Raw genomic sequence first — 17,766 nt, forward strand, 5'->3', positions numbered from 1 at the left:
GAAACCTGGATTTAAATCATTGCAAAACCTGTAATATGTTCCTGAAAGTGATTGTGCCCACTTTATTTCTGTTCAAAAGTTAAGAGATACTTATTCCATTAACAATCATTATTAAAAGCGATAACCCAAACATTTGTCCCCTTTTCCTCCCCAAGAAGTGTTGTAAAGCTGTTAAATGTAAATCTGCACACTATTCGGCCCAATCCTATGTTCTGATATTACATCGGTAAACAAAAGTTGGGTGACTCATTATTGCCTCAGAAGGACTCTGCATGTTTATATCAAATGCATGCTTTTGGCACCACATTACCTGAAGCTCAAACCCATTGGGTTATTGCAGCAGAACAATGATCCAAAACACAACAGAAACCCCACTAGACCACTCCAAAACCATTCTTTAGCCTTTCAAAGTCCTGAGCTAAATCCAGTTGAGATGCTTTGTCATGACTTTAAACGAGCCATCCATGCTCCAAAACCCACCAATGTGTTTGAATAAAAGCTATTCTTAAGTATTATAACTATTCCACAAAGAGTGAGCCAAAATTATTTCACAGACTTCTCACAGCTTTATTGGAGTTCCTTCTGCCAGGAAAGGCACAACCAGTAATTAGGTTTAGGTGGAAGTTGTTTTTTTCACATAGTTCCAGGTAGGTTTTAAATTAAATTTTATTTCCCCTTAATCAGTGAAGTCATCATGTAAAAACTACATTGTATATTTACCTGGGTTATCTAAATATGCAAAACAAAAATTGAAGAAGAGGGCAAATACCTTTTCACAACACTATAATCATGTAAATTCCAGTGCCAAAGTGTCAGTAGCTTTGTTCAGATGAATATTAACGTCAATAATTACAGGAGCTCTGACATAATGATGGTAGGGATAGTGCATTTCACCAAATACATTATATTGAAAAAAGTTGCACATACCAAAAACCAAGTGTCAATTTTACACTTAGAGAGTTGATTTTAATTCCGTTTCAGATAACATTTGGTCCCACTCAAAATTAGAGTAAAATTGACTCTATGGCCAGTGTTAACTTTCCAGTGTTAATTTTATTCCATTTAGTGTCAAAATTAACAATAAAATGTGTAAAAATATTAAAAACCAAGGGTTATTCACACTGCTCAGAGTAATATGATTACACTTTATAGAGCGATTTATACTCCAAATTTAGTTTTAAAATAATGATCTAATGTGTAATAATATTTCATTTTTATTTGTCTGTAGTGTTACTTTTTTCATATTCATTAGTGATGTGTCGGTTGCGAACGAAATGGCTCTTAGAGCCGGATCTTTGACGTGAACGACGCGAGCCGGCTCCTTATCGCGAGCCATGGGGTTTCTTTTTCTTTTTCTCACCCTCTCTCTCGCACTTTTTTCCCGCTTCACTCCGCATGCGAGCCTTGTGCTTGTGCTGAGAAGAGGGGGGAGGGGCGGTAGTTACAGTTGCAGTAGCACAGCAACAGAGCAGGAGGGAGAGACAGAGGAAGAGAGCCAGGGACAAAAGCGTCACATTAAAAAGGTATAGTAATCATCCACAACTATTTTCAGTTGCGGATGATAAAGGATTCAGAAAGTTTATTCATGCAGGCCCATATGACAGAGAATGACAGAGAATCTTCTTTTTGTTTTCATATTTTAATTTATATTTAATTGTGTTGTGGTTTGCAGTCTTTTGTGTTGTTTCGCTTTAAATTTGTTTAAAAGGAAAAAGCTAAAAGTTGAAATGTGAATAGTTGGTTTTTGTATTATATGATTTATTTATTACATTTTATGTGGAGTGAATAAATAAAAGTACAGGGTGGGCCATTTATATGGATACACCGTAATAAAATGGGAATGGTTGGTGATGTTAAAGTCCTGTTTGTGGCACATTAGTATATGTGAGGGGGTAAACTCCTCAAGATGGGTGGTGACCATGGTGGCCATTTAGAAGTCGGCCATCTTGGATACAACTTTTGTTTTTTCAATCCGATTATTAAGTGATGATGTGACGAATCCTACTTCCGGGCCTAAAGTAGTCTGTGTTTAATATGGCTTTTGTGTTGTTAACGTGTTTAATGCTTTGTATTTTCTTCTATTTAATCTCAAAAAGCTCCTAAAAAAAGTCAGTGATCACCATTGACCTCCCTCGGCTTTTATTACCGCTAATCATTTATTTAAGCTCAGTTTTTAAAACCTTACGATGTAACTACAGCACAGCCCATGCAGCAGTATATGAATGACTAACCTCGTATTGTGGATAGATTATCTCAGTTGTTCTCCTGGCTGAAGTTTGGTCCTTTTACAGCATCCTGCCATGCGATTACATTTGTTCCTGACCACTGAGAACCCTCACGTTAACTTTTATCCAGTGGAAAAAAAGTTAGCTTGTTTATATTATGCTAACATAGCTGTGTCGCTAGCGGTCACATAGCACATCATTATATACCAGCTAGCCAAACTTCAGTAACCCTACAAACGTCACTGCTGTTTAGTTTTCTGTCTTCATTTATGTTGGAAGTGATAACAGAGCTGTACGTTTAAATTTGTTTCCAAAACCCCGCAGTCAGGACATGCTATATTGTATTTAGATGGAAGCTAGCGATCTAACTTCCTGCTAACTTCTAACTCCGTTAAATGTCATAAATTCCGTTTTCATGGATGCCTGGATGTTAAACTCAGTTGTTACACCTGGTAGAGCAGAACGCTGATAATTTTATTAAAGATGAAAGACTTAAGAATGTGTTTTAACTCTCAGTAATGCCACAGTGATCATTTGATATATGGACCTGCAGCAGAGTATAGGAAGAGGGCCATTTGACACATCAAACTTATTGGTAATGTCACAAGAAAAACAATGGTGTGCTTGGTTTCAAGGTAACTTTATTCATTCATGAGTTATTTACAAGTTTCTGACACACTCTGACACTTATAAAATGTGCTCAATGTGCTGCCCATTGTGTTGGATTATCAATGCAACCCTCTTCTCCCACTCTTCACACACTGATTGTCATGGTTGGCTGTGTGGCAGGCAGGCAGGAGTGGTGGACCCAATATGCAGGACTCTTGGAGACAGGACTTAAACTAAAAACGCAGCTTTATTGCTGGAAAAACTCCTCAAACTATGACTCGCAAAAGACACTGGTGCTGGAAAACTGGAACATGACAAACACACAGCATGGAGAAGGTAAGAGGATGAACAGACGTTAACGATGCGACACCAAGTAGGGGAAGACACAGACACTAAATACAAGAGGTGAACGGAGCGAAGAGGAAAAAGCTGGGAGACACGGCTGACGCTGATTACACTGACGAGACAGGGAGAGCACAAAGCTGAACGCACTGACATAGGACACAGACCTACAAAATAAAACAGGTAGCACACGACAGACAGAGACACAGACGCAGACTCATAAGCAGGCATACCGAATATAACACATAGAACTCAAACAATAATAATCATCATCAACAAAACACCAGAGAAACAAAACGTTCATTCAAAAATAGACCAGAACTCAGAATGCTGGGTCAATACTGACCCAGAACCATGACACTGATAGCAACACCGCAGGAGCAATGCCAGCACAGGCATCCAGTATCCGTAGTTTCAGGTGCTGCACATCACGCACATCACATCAGGAGGCAAGCGTTTGTCACACTTCCGCAGTCCTCCAGAATTTCTGTCCCCTCAATGATGACCGATACGTTCACAGGATCTTGGTTTTCCCGTGCCACATTGGGATGGATTACGATGATCTTCATCATGTGATTACTGCAGTCCTCTTTCAATGCTTCTTGGCTGACGTCCTGTGAAAACAAACAAACCACAATTAGAAATAACTAGAATAGATTCCAAGTAAAAGAAAAGGTTAAGAGAAAAAAATGTAAAAATAAAAAAGAGGTATACTCAATTTAGTATACTCAAATCAAACAATATTCATATGGCACTTTTCATACGTAAAGTTACAGAACGTGCTTCACAGAGGCTGACCCTGAGACAAAGAAAATCACTTTTGGGGGCCATCCAGCCTGGAGCTGTCCATGGGACGGCACACGTGTTGGTAGACCAGAACCATTAAATAATTAAAATAGGTTATAAAGGTATAATCAAATTAAATACGCTTTTGCTCATAAAATAAAGTTAATAAGTGATCGTTAAATAGTCAGAAAAAAATCAGACAAAAGGCATCTTCTGCCCTCAGCTGAATGTCTCTATCCAGCTTATGCAGAAAGCTAAACATTAAATGGCTTCAGTAAACACTCAGGTACGGTGGCCCCTAGAGACAAAGCACGTACAAACTCCAAAACACATGCAAAATACAAAACACATGCAAAATACAAAACACATGCAAAATACAAAGCACATGCAAAATACAAAACACATGCAAAATACAAAACACATGCAAAATACAAAACACACGCAAAATACAAAACACACGCAAAATACAAAACACATGCAAAATACAAAGCACATGCAAAATACAAAACACATGCAAAATACAAAGCACACGCAAAATACAAAACACACGCAAAATACAAAACACAACGGAAGTGCTCCAGGACGCTAGGGGCAGTGTTGAGTTTTTGTTACCTAGTGGCTACATAAGCCATGACGTTTCTAATGACCGGATTTGGTGTGTGGCAGTAAAAGGTAAATGAACCTTCATTTTTTTTTTAATTATTTGAATATATATTAGTGTTTGTGTATAAATCAACAACTAATACACATATGCTCTCAATTGTGTAATTTAAGTTATCTAGGTAGTTGTGTTTTGGAAGTTCTGTTTTACGCTAGCAACATAGCTGTTGTGTTGGAAATGCGTTTGTGTATATACACTTTAGCTTAGGTCTGCCCTTTGCCGTTTTAATACTCTATTTTAAAAGAAAAATGCTGTTTGTTTCAGGATAAGAATGTTTTGTCCATATTGTGGCCATAACGTGGGAGAAGTCAAGTTCTGCGGTTCATGTGGCAAACATATTGAGTTTTTGGCGTTTGTCGACAACAGTAAGTATTTCACAAATAACATTAAAAAAAAGGTTGTCTCAACCAGTTCACAAAGCTGCCATTTGGCTGTTTACAGTTTATTTACATTTGAATGCAGTCCTTATGTACTATATTATTTTTATGTTATATAAATTGCATACACGTTATTTTGCAATCATTTAAACCATTAAGGTATATATCTGTGAAGATTCTTAGTCGTCCAGGTTAGGGTTATAGTTGTAGACTTTATTTGTCTTGAATTTACTGAGGCCCAAAGAAGCAACATATTAATTTAGTTTAATAATGAGACAATACATTGGTTTTAAAATGTCATTGTTATTTAAAACTGCACATTTCTTGTCTGATGATCTATTTTACCATTTCCCATCTTTTTTTTTTCTGTTTATAAGGATCAATTCCAGAAAACCATTGGTATCACAATGGTGTTTGCACATGTTTTCCCAATTGGGAAACGTGATGCATCACCAAACAGCAATCTTGGTCTTGGTTCCATTCCAGCTGGTGGAATGCTGTTTAGGCCCGTGGCAAACATCAGTATGTCTTGTAGGGAGACATACTGATGTCTCCCTACAAGACAAGCATAATCAAAGCATTATTTGATTATGCTAAAATAATGCTTTAAATTATATGCCTTTTTATTTTAATAAACAATTAATCATCCAAGCTTAACTTCAGAATGTATTAATTTAATTTTATAGTCAGATGGTATAACTTTCTCACCAGCGCTGTCAAATGTAAGAAATTTGCTGTCCTCAAGTCCATCAAAGATTCGTCGTGATCTAAGGCATAATGTCAAAAATTCATGTTTAGGACCACCATTATCCATTCCATCTTCACGCTGTCCTGCATCATCGCTGAACTTCACTAGTATATCATCAGTTGGGTTGTAAGACACACGTCTAAAGCCCCGAGCTGCTCCATCCCAAACATTTGCTCTGTTTATATTAAATCTGCTGATAGATGTTTTTATTGTCTTAGACGCCAGCTCTTCAAGTACTTCTGCAGCAGTCAGGCCATTTGTACTAGAACATAAAAAAATTATTTAATATCACATAAAATGAGGATGTTATTACTCACTTTTAGCATATTTACATTCTCACATTTAAATGTATACTTACCTTTGTGTTTCACTCTCATCCTTTTCGATGAGAACTTCTTTGTCTGAGTCACTATCAATTACAATCGGTGCATAAACACTTGTGTATGTGCTGCAATGAAAAACATTTAGTGGGCAAAGTAGAACATTTCTTAAAATCTAAAGTTAACTAAGATTTTATTGGTCTAGTGTCTCAATACACAAATTTCTGTGTCCAAAACATACCTGTAGCAGGGACCTTGAGTCTAAATATCAAAAATATATGAACAGTTAATATAATTTATGTTTGTAGCCTGTATGATAATTAGACATTTTTCAGAGTCTTACTTCAGAAGAAGTTTGCAAGTTTGACCCCCTGTAAAGAATTTAAATAATTTCAGAATTTACAATATAATACATAATAATGTGTTTTGGCTCCTCCCTATTCAGGGTCGCCGCACTGTATCCTCCACAATACAAAACTTACCTATTTCTTGAAGGTGCTCTTTCCGGTGTGCTGTGATTATCTGGAAAATCCCATACCTGATAAGTAGTAAAATAAGCTTAACAGCACTTTTTAAAACTTTAAAATTTTCTTGATTATATTGGTGTAAACAAACACAGACACACACACAAAACAATGGTAAAGAAAAAAGACTAACCACAGTGTCCGACAGTGGGCTTTCTACTGCTTTTACTTGAACTTCATTGTCCTCTTCAGATTCACACTCTGTGTTGCAATCTGCAAATATTCAATGATTCAAAACATACATATATTTAAATTAGACTGTATGTATTGAAAGCTATATCTAACAATTAGCAAACATATAGAACACTTTGGCTATGCAGCACAAATTAAATATATTTAAAATCTGTGGCAAAATCATGTCACTCTCTGATTAACATTTTTTTGAAAATCTTGAATTATTTTTAATATCTAAAATTTATGATTGTCACTGCATTATCAGAATCACTTACCAGTATTTAAGAAGTCATCATGGTTACAAATGTAGAGAGTTATTCTTTGATAGGCCTTCCCTATGGCATCCTTGTATTTTTGGATGTTGAAAGGGGTGTTGGTTCCAGGAATTGTGTTAACTTCCCTTGCATCAGGGTATAGCAGTACATAGGGTCCATCGGCCATGTCCTGGTTAAAGTCCTTATGTTTTTTCACGCTGGCAGACAAGATTTGCTCAGTTGACCAGTGAGAATGAACATCAACTGGAAGTGACTTTCCTCGAACAGGTCTTATACCATCACTGGTCCTTCTCATGATGCCAATCTGTATCTAGGAATGAGATTAACAATAACATGTTTTTACATCTTTGCTCCTACATGATCTTCCCTGTCTTCCATTTTATTTCTGATCTGTAGTTGTGCTCCAGCTGTGCTGTGACTCAAAAGACAACATTAGCGACTAAATCTAGTTTTAACAGGGGGCATATATTATTGAAGGAATGTTGACCAAAGGCTGACAATTAAGAAATTCTGATCAGGTTAAAAATTGTAAGCCCTGTATCAGTGGTGAACTACAATCCCCAAGAGCGGCAACTAGATCGTTTCTAGTTTCTTCAACGTTCCCCGAGCAACACTAATGTCCAAGGTTGTGATTAGCTGAACACACCATATGCAGGTAATAAACAGCAATCAGCCTCAAAGTAAATTAAACAGAGATAGTATGGGGGGGGGGAGGGGAGGGGGGGGGGGGGGGGTCCATAGCTGTAGAGGACATAGTTGGCCACCCTTGCAATATATACAGTTCCTTTCATATGCATATGGAAATTTACAGCGATGCCTTGGCAGTGCTACAGGTAATTTGGATTTTGTATTAGCAACAAAAGTGGTCAACGTCCACGTTCAAGTTTATGACATACCTTCATTGGTTTCTGTTCCTGGTGTTTCTTTGAAAAAATGCCTTTCTTTCCCTTTCTTTCACATCCCTAAATTTTATAAATGACTCCACTAATGATTTCCCAGCTATAAACAGAAAAAAAAAATTATCATTTTAGGGAAGGGACAGTTAAGAAGATTTATTTAATACAAATATGTTTTTTACCCTGTGTAGACTGTATAGTTGTGCCAGTCAGGATGCTGGAACTGGTAGATGGAAGAGCTGCTGCCTCTTCACCAAGGGCAGGATTTCTCGACACAGTGCTGGTGATGTCCTTTAAAAACTTGATGTTTTTACCACATAGACTACAAAAGGCAGGACTGTCTGCCAAGAGGTGTCCACAGAAGGTACAGTACATCTGTAAAAATGACCCCATCAAATGTTTTACAAAATTAAGATTCACTACAACCCACAGAAAATACAAGTATTTCACATCTTACATTAAGACTCCTGAACCAAAAACATTACACTTAGATTTGTATAACCTCACTTGCAAATACTTGTTTTACCATGAGAATGTTTTTCAATCAATTACTCAGAGCAAAATATTAAAATAAGATTACATATTTTATCTTAACTTTCATTCTATATATGTATATAAACGGCACAGCATGCTACTTTTTATGTTTAGCAAAGGACAGAAATCGCTAAAACATGACGTTTTCATACTTTTATCCATTTTTTTAAACCAGTTCTCCATGAGCAAAGCATAAACCAAGCGTTCATAGTAATAAAAAAACAACAACAATCAAACTAACAACAGTTTGCACATTACCTTTATTATGAGGCGTGGTTGGTCTATCCTTGCTGGTGTTTTCCGCTGGTATCCATCTCCGTGTGTTTGCAACAAACTTGCCGTTTATTTTGCAAATCGAGCTCAACACTGCCCCTAGCGTCCTTGAGCACTTCCGTTGTGCTTTGTATTTTGCATGTGTTTTGGATTTTGCGTGTGTTTTGTATTTTGCATATGTTTTGTATTTTGCATGTGCTTTGTATTTTGCATGTGTTTTGTATTTTGCATGTGTTTTGTATTTTGCGTGTGCTTTGTATTTTGCGTGTGTTTTGTATTTTGCGTGTGTTTTGTATTTTGCGTGTGTTTTGTATTTTGCATGTGTTTTGTATTTTGCATGTGTTTTGTATTTTGCATGTGCTTTGTATTTTGCATGTGTTTTGGAGTTTGTACGTGCTTTGTCTCTAGGGACCACCGTACTCAGGAGACCGCATGGCATTCTTCGGAGCTTTACTGATCCTTATTATTTTTTTTTGTAAAACTGTAATAACAGAAACAGAATACAGTGTATTCACTCTCCATTCAAATACACAAAGATTACATTAAATATTGTTGACTTATGTAAACAATCACTACACAATCTCAGTATCAACACATGTCAAAAGATATAGCCAACACCACATGCTGGTATACTTCATGTTAGCAGGCTAAACAAAGGGCTAACAGCTAGCTTGTGCTAGTAATGTAACAAACTCGCTAAACACACAAGAAACTCATTACTTTGCTGAACAAGGTACTAATAAGTGGGAACAATAAACCGTTTTGCCACACTTACAGATTATGCCTTTTCAAGGGCATCAGATGCAGGAAATTACAGAGACACAGAGAAATGGACCTTCCCTGTCGAGCGCTGGGAGAAAACCACTGCTTGCGCTCTAACATGGCGCGACCCTGTCAACCCACTAGATGGCAGGCTTTGCCCAGACAAGATCAGGAATAAACATATTTTCTGACACGTTGCAACAGTTAATTACAGAACGAATGATTATGACCCGCCATATAACAAACTTATAAAAAACACACCTTAGAAATAACAGGAGGGGCAGAATAAGGCAAGTTCAAGTTTAAGGCAGATAAGATAAAGATTAAATATGATTTAAAAGATAAAGGGTAAGAGCATAAAGATTTAAGAAATTAGTTAAAAGCCTGATTAAAAATATTAATCTTGAGTCTTTTTTTAAAAACATCACGAGTGTAGAGAATCTTTGACCTTCAACATATCATCACAAGTGAAGACCAGATTATAAGGTTAGACAATAATTTTAATACAGTCATTATGATCATCAGATACCTGATGGTCTTTGATCAGCTCCTCTCCACTCTCTCCAAGATACTCAACTAAGCAACGAATGATAATGTCCCTTCTGCCATCGACATGATGCTATTAAACCCAAAAAGAAAATTTATTGCAGAAAATACACAACATAATTATGTAACATACATACATAACAGCACATACAGATGTAAACAGAAAGTTACCCATGGAGAATGTAAGCCTGCAGCTACATTCTAACGTTGTGAAGTGCGCAACTTAACATGAATTTCTCAACGATATGTGTTAAGACAAGAGTCCAGTGCATGTCATAATCTGTGGGTCCAGAAACTGTCTCTGCCCAGTGAGGAAAGTTTTCTGCCTCATCACTGGACATGCAAATGAATTTTTCGCAACATATCAGTACCTCCTATCACAATATTCACCAGTCAAGGACAGGAATTCCCACACGCAAGAGTAATATTTTGGGAAATAATTGTATTGGAGTCTATGGGCAACAGGAAGGGATCTCGCTGCACTCAGAGGGTCACCTTGAAAATTCTGTAAATTTCTCTGCTTTTGAGCGCATATTAAGGGAGAGATGACAGGTATGGGCAGAAATCTGTGCCATCAGAAACTGAAATTGAATAAGTTAAATTTGAATTTGAATTGCTCAGATTGAATCTGAATTGTAACTTGAATAAATGCTTTTGAAAACGGAATTTGAATTAGTCTAATTTGAAATTGAATTTATGGTTTGAAAATGATCATCACTAAATTGAAATTGAATTTTATATTTTGAAAATGAATTCGTTTGCTTTGAAACTGCATTTTATCCTTTAAAAATTCAGCTCTCGAATAATTTCAGTTTCACTTCTCACCATTCAGTTTCAGTTCTACAATTCAATTTCAGTTCCAAAATTCAGTTTTTTGGAACTTACATCCGGTTCCGGTTCTTGCGTAATCGAACTTCGTTTTACTAGCGGACCGCAAGTGGCAATCTACGACATCTTGAGCTGGAGCTGGAGTAATTCTCCTGAAGACATTCGTGATGTCAAATGACCAGTTGAGAAACGCTCAGGTTGGTAATAAATGTATTACATGTATAAGAACAAGCGTCATGTTAACAAATAATACCCGTACAGTAACGTTTATGCGTGTTGTAGCTGTTAGCTAAAAATGCTAATTTAGCGTAGATTGCCCTGGGTTCAGCGTTGACAAACAAATATGAAAGACAGCTTTCAATAGAATCCCAAAGTTGTCATCTTGTAGCCCTCCGGAGTCCTCCACACTTGCAGAGGCCCCTACAGTAGGAAAACGTGCAAAAGAATGTCAAAACCATTGCCATTTGGGTTTACTTATGTCTCACACAGCATCCCAAGTCTTTAGCTTACTTAAAACCCTTAGCTACAGTGTATATTTAGTCCAACACTCATCAGTGTCTGGATCATTACTGATCACTTCGGTGTGATATGATATATAACTTTTCTGTTACATAGTGTATGATTAAATACACAGTACTCTTAACGTACTCCTCAATTCTTGTGTTTGACAGGCAGACAGTTCAGAAATCAGCAAGACACCTGCTAAATTTACTAACTTCTACCACTGTTCGGCCCAGTGTTCAGACTCACCAAGAGCCTCCCAGGTTTTGTGAAGCTAGACACAAACAACACATGCACAGATTACCAAATGACTTTTGAATCATTTGACATGTGTTTTATTGTTGTACTATATTAATTAGTTAGCATAAAATTATGTGATGCATCTTCTGAATATTGTGTCATTCTAGCAGACAGGAAACGAGTCAGGAGAGAGGGAGAGATGGCCGACCAAGTGTCCACACAGAAATGACTAGGTTCCTTGTTGTATTTGTTCCTTTGTCAGACTTGTTGTTCCTTATACTTACTCATTTAAGTTCTCAATACCCATAACTTGTTCAGATGTACAATTGTATTATTTTATATCAACTTATAACATGTCTTCACAGGTCTTTTCCTGCTCTTTATGGAAACAAAGCAAAGCGCCGGTGCTTTCGAGGGCCTGCCAACCAATTCACACCAGTTAAAGAGATACAACTTAATTTTTATCTCTTACCCAAGCTTGTTCAGTCTACTCCAAAAGGCAGTGAAGAATTTGTCCATCTGCAAGCTGGTTTGGGACGTAGGTCTACACTGATACCTGACAGCTACAGTCATGATGAGGTAAGGTACTGCTCCACATTGACAGGAAAATATATTTGTTGTAAGTTAACGATCAACAAGTGTTTTTCTTTATTCAGAGTCAATTAATTTGGTGGCCGATGGTTTATTTCAAAGGTATGTTCAAGACTCAAAGATCTGTATCCAAAACTGGAAAGTGTTTCTGGGGGCTGGCTGATTTACAAGGGAGCAGGTAGAAAAAACCTCTTAATGGCCATTCCAACTTTTGAATTGATAGTTATAGAAGAATTTTGATGATATCATGACCATGAATGCACTGCAATGTGTACTGCCACATTTTGAATAGTACTGAGTCACTCACTTTTCTCAACAGGTGGATGGGGTTCTCGGAAACTAAATATGGTGCCTCCTGAGGACAGTGGATATACTGGGTCACTGCTAAAAAATGCAAGTGCTGGGGGAAAGACCATCCTTTACATTGCTCCAATCCAGGAAGAGCTAGACACTCAGCCGCTGCCTCCTGACTCTAGCTCCTTCTCCAATATGCCAAAAGCGATGTGCCACTCATGTCAAACCAGCTACCCACTTCAACTCTTAGCACTGCATGTTGAAACATGTCAGCCTTCAGATACTAATGCACAGGAGGTGTGTACAGTCCCGTTGCATGGATGAGTCTGGGAGATCACATTACACGTAGCTTTGTCCTATAAAACTACGTAATGACTGAAACGTGTTTTGAAAATGTTTTTATCAGTCAGGAGCTTCATGTTCAATGTTGTGGATGTCACTACACTTGCTTGTGTTTCTGTAGGTAATTTATTAAGTTTGTACTTGCTATTCTCCTTTATCAGACTTGTAATGAAGACATAGAGGACGCACCACATCCCATACCACATACAGAAGACGATCAACTTAACTCACATCTAAAGGTGAAGTTTTGTACCCCTTTAACCTTTATCTATTTGACTGTGCATGACAAAGACAGGAACATAAATATGATGCCTTACATTGAATGGGGAGAAAGTTGAGTTTGATTAAAGTGTCCTACAATAGCCAAGTTGAAGAGGTTCATTATTAGAGGTTGGATTTATTCCTTATATTTAAAGTGGGTAGCCCATGTAAGCTGTATTTGTAATGAAAGTTGACAGATAAGCAACAATCAGATGTATGGAATCACATCACAATTCCATTCTTTTAAAGTTGCTGGTTTTTTCCCCTTTCTTTGCTTGTCTTGACAGGATGTGGAGGAAGATGTCATTATTTTGTCCTCAACTGCAAAGGTAATGTTGAGTGCAACGTGTTTAATGTCTGTCTTTGAGGCATTATTGATTCTATCGTTGATATTGTTTCCTGTTACAGATTGTGTGCCCTGTCTGCGGTGAGACATTTCCTCAGAATGAGGTGGAGGCACATGCAAGCGAGTGTTGTGAGAGGTAATGCAGTCTTTTAATATGGCTTCCAACGTATGTTTGAGAATTTCCCTACAAGCCTTTTGCTTTCCACCTATTAATTTATATTTTGATAGACAGCATTTTATGCTTTGTTAGTGATTGTGCCATGTATGTTATACTTTGGTTTTGATCCTTATAATTTTTTTTTTTTTTTTGCATTAGGTTTTGTCATTCTTGCCATAACATTTTTAATTGTTTAAGTCTTACAGAAGTTATTACAACACGGTTGAAGAAGTTCTCTTTTAAGTTTTTAAGTTGTAAAGGTATTGTTTTATTTGTTGCTTTTGTACAGTACATGTTTGAGGTCAAGTGATGTTGTTTTTACTCTGGCATTTTTTCATTACAGCAATGCAAACCTACCTTCACAACAAAGGATGGGCATTTCTAGGTTTGTACACATCAGTAGTCTTTCTTCAATGCTCTGTACAGTGGTTTTCAAACAATTTCTGCCAAGTACCCTTTGTGTAAAGGAATCCAGCTACCTAAAGGCTTAGCCTGTCCACTGCATTTTCTTCTTCTGTTAGGTCAAAGTCACATACTGCTAGTGGTGACACAATTCAGTTTGAAAACCTAAAAGACATTAACGAATACACATGAATACACACAACATGGTTTCCAGTATCATGTTTGTAATTGCGAGTTTTTCTCCATTAGCCTGGATGAAATCCTGCAGGCCATAAGTACTGCTGTGAATACAGAGGAAGAATTCCGTATCACTGTCTCAAGATCCAATATGGTGGAGCGGGGACTTGCACAGTGGAAGAGGCAAAAAAAGGCATTGCCTACAAATCAGCTGAGGGTCACATTCATCGGAGAGGCAGGAATTGATACAGGGGCATTACGGAAAGAATTCCTCACAGGTACTCGTATTTAAAATGTGATCTAAATTGATAGGAGTGAAAATGGCTACTTAACCGGACTAACTATTTGTGTTAAAAGAAATGGTTGCAGGCTTGGAGCAACGGCTATTTGAGGGTGACCAGACTGGGAAGGCTCCCAAATATTCATTGCTGTATCTCGATCTAGGAAACTTCCGGTAGGCCTTTCTCACATGCATTGGGGTCCGCAGTTGTGTGTACACACACACGCATTGGAAATTACCTGATTGATGTTATTTATCTCTTCTCCTCTCACAGTAGTGCTGGTGAAATTTGGGCAGTTAGTCTGGCGCAAGGTGGGCCACCACCCTGCTGCCTCAAAGACTGGTGTTACCAGTACTTGTGTAGTGGACAGCTGCAGATTGAGAACATTAGGAAAGAGGATGTCTGTGATGATCATTACACTTCTGTTATCTCCCAGGTATGAAGTCTTAAAGGTTTCACTGCTCTACAGTGTTTTGAATTACATGTTTAGCACAGATTTTACCATCCCTTATGTTATTTGCAAATTATAGGACTCTGGAATTGGTCATGTTAATGTGTATGTTTGTGTCCTTTAAGGTTGATTCGGCAACAGAAGATAAAATGACAGAACTCACTGATGAAATTTTGAGTTGTGGCTATCATGGACCTGTTAATGTCGAAAAGAAAGAAGAAATTGTTCGGTAAAACTGTTTTACTGTTTCCCCCCCAAAAAAAGTTTTTGTTTTTTTTTTCATTTAGCAGCATGCGACTTTTTCTTCCTTTCTGCATTTCAGTGCTGTTGTTCTTCACGCCACACTTCGGTTGGTGCCTCTCCTCTCCCAGCTACGTGATGGGCTCAACCTTTATGGTCTTACTGATCTACTGAAGCAGTACCAAAACATGTGCCAATCGCTGTTTGTCCCAGGGGTGGAAGTTAAGGTGAGTAAATGTTGACTTTAGTAGGGATAACACTTGTAATTGTGAATAGCAGTTCAAAGTGCTCTTTATCTTTACTTTACAGTATATACTTCAAGTCCTATAGTAGAAAATGTAATTAATGGTGGCACTGGAAAAAGAATATTCAAAATTGTCTTAAGTTGCTTAATATTCCTGAACCGTTTAGAGCAAACACAAGGCATCAGGAGCAATGAAAAAATCCCTTTTAACAAGGATTATTTACATGTAACCTACAGAGTTATAAAGAGACTTGATCTATACAAAGTTATAAGATTAAATGAGAAGAACTAGCAAGCAGCATGAGACAGACGTTTTATGTCCCTGTCTTTATGCGTGACAAAAGAATACAATTACTTAGAATAAAGACAAAATAATAGGTCCTTGATCTCAATTACAATTAAGTCTTGATTCAGATAAAGTCACAATTTTCTTTGTCTTTCTTACCAGGCTGATGCTGACTTTGTTTTTGCAACATGCCATCCTGAGTTCAGCGAGAAGGGCTCCAACAAAGAACAGGTGGAAATGAGGATTATGAACCATCTACAGGACTTCTTGCAAGCGCTGGAATCACGTAAGTGCACATGTAGTTTACTGTCAATGTATTTTGTCTTTCTGTGTTAAACTTGGAATCATGATTTTATGTAAGGAATGGCTAAACTTTTAGAGAATGGCCAGTCTTGGTTTTCATGGAGTTTGCTGCTTTAGTGTTTTTAGATCTTTTTGTCCGACGTTTCTGGAGTACACTTCAGAAAACGTTTTACAAAAAGATATTAAAAAACAAAAGCAGCAAAATGTGTGAAAACAATTCTTATTCTGTAAACCTTTGGCCACAGCTGTAGATTACACTATGAGTGCTTGTTCACTCTTTGTCAGTAATTAAGTTTTTAAGTTGTGTTTGTGAAGTTACAGGTAAACAGTATCTAATATTTTATCTAAATGACTGCTTTGTCTTTTTTTAAAAAAGGTGAAGAGCCTGAGACCAGTGACCGTCCAGTCATCCTTTCCCCAAGTTCATTCTTGCAGTGGCTCACAGAACAAGGCCACATTCCTGTCCTGCCAGATGAGAAGATGAACTTCAAAGTCTCTGTGCAGTTCAACCACTCATGCCATATTCAGTATGGCGCTCATGAAGTTTGCTACCCAACCGTGACAGCATGTAGTAATACAGTCAAGCTACCTGTTCAGCATATGCAAACTTATGAAGAGTTCAAGCATGTGATGACAAACGCGTTCCACTATGGTCAGGCATTTCTTCATATTTAGGAGCATAATCAGCCAGCCAGACATCTTGATTGTTCCATGAAATGTTAGTAAAACAAAGAAATCGTTGCGTGTTGCTTGATGTTTTTTTTTATTATTGTTTTACAGTTTAAGCATTCTGTTTATTGCCATTGAAATTATTATTAAAAAAAAGTTTTTGTCAATATAGTCCTTGCTGATCTCATTCCCTCCTCCATTTGACTGTGTCAGCTTGTGAGTATCTATTTGGGTTCATGAGTGTAACAGAAAGTAAGAAAATGAAAATTACCATTAAAACAAGGAGAGGTTCTTATTCTTCTTAGAAAAAGGGATTATTTAAAAGAAAAACTATCACTAGCAGTTTGTAAAATAACATGTTCTTATAATTTTACTCTGATGGGCCAAGCTGCAACTTTCATGGATGGTGATGTAGGTGAAGAGCATGTGAGAGTGTGGTCAGGTAAATGTCTCTTCCAAAACTACATGAAGGCACAAGAGGATCTATGGAAAGGCGTAGAGATTCAATATCTTCAGCATTCAGTGGACATTCCATTTCTGGCACCAAAACACCTGGGTTGTTATGATGGGATAGCCCTGCACTCTCCCAATCAATGCTCTCAATTTGGATTTCCTGAAATAAAGCAGCGCATATGTAAATGATTTTAAAAATCTACATATAGCACTCAATAAAACCAAAACATTGCCATTAATACTCAACTGCCAAATTTTCTTCATATCTCTGTGGCTCTCTGATGGGGTGCTGCAGCATCCCAAGTTCCCACAGCTGGTTTGGTGAAAGGCTATGCTCTGTCCTGATGGAATGATCATTCCAGCCAGCAGAAAACTTGGCCAAATCCCCCTTGAGTCTTGGGAGGAAGGTATAATGGGCACAGAAGAGATGAAGACTATCTGAGATGTTAAGAAATCCATCTTCCTCCAAGCTGTGTAGTACATCATAATAAATGTGTGTCACCCCTGTCCAAACGTCCCTCCATAGGCGCTCAATTCTACATTTGAAAAAAAATACAGAAAAGGTCTGAAAGGTCAATCAAAAACTAACAAAGGACAGCCAAACAGCAATTCAGCTGGAGTCAATCATGATGAAATAACAATGTTATG

The sequence above is a fragment of the Rhamphochromis sp. 'chilingali' genome, assembly GCF_963969265.1.
Source record: "Rhamphochromis sp. 'chilingali' genome assembly, chromosome: 17".
Taxonomy (NCBI): domain Eukaryota; kingdom Metazoa; phylum Chordata; class Actinopteri; order Cichliformes; family Cichlidae; genus Rhamphochromis; species Rhamphochromis sp. 'chilingali'.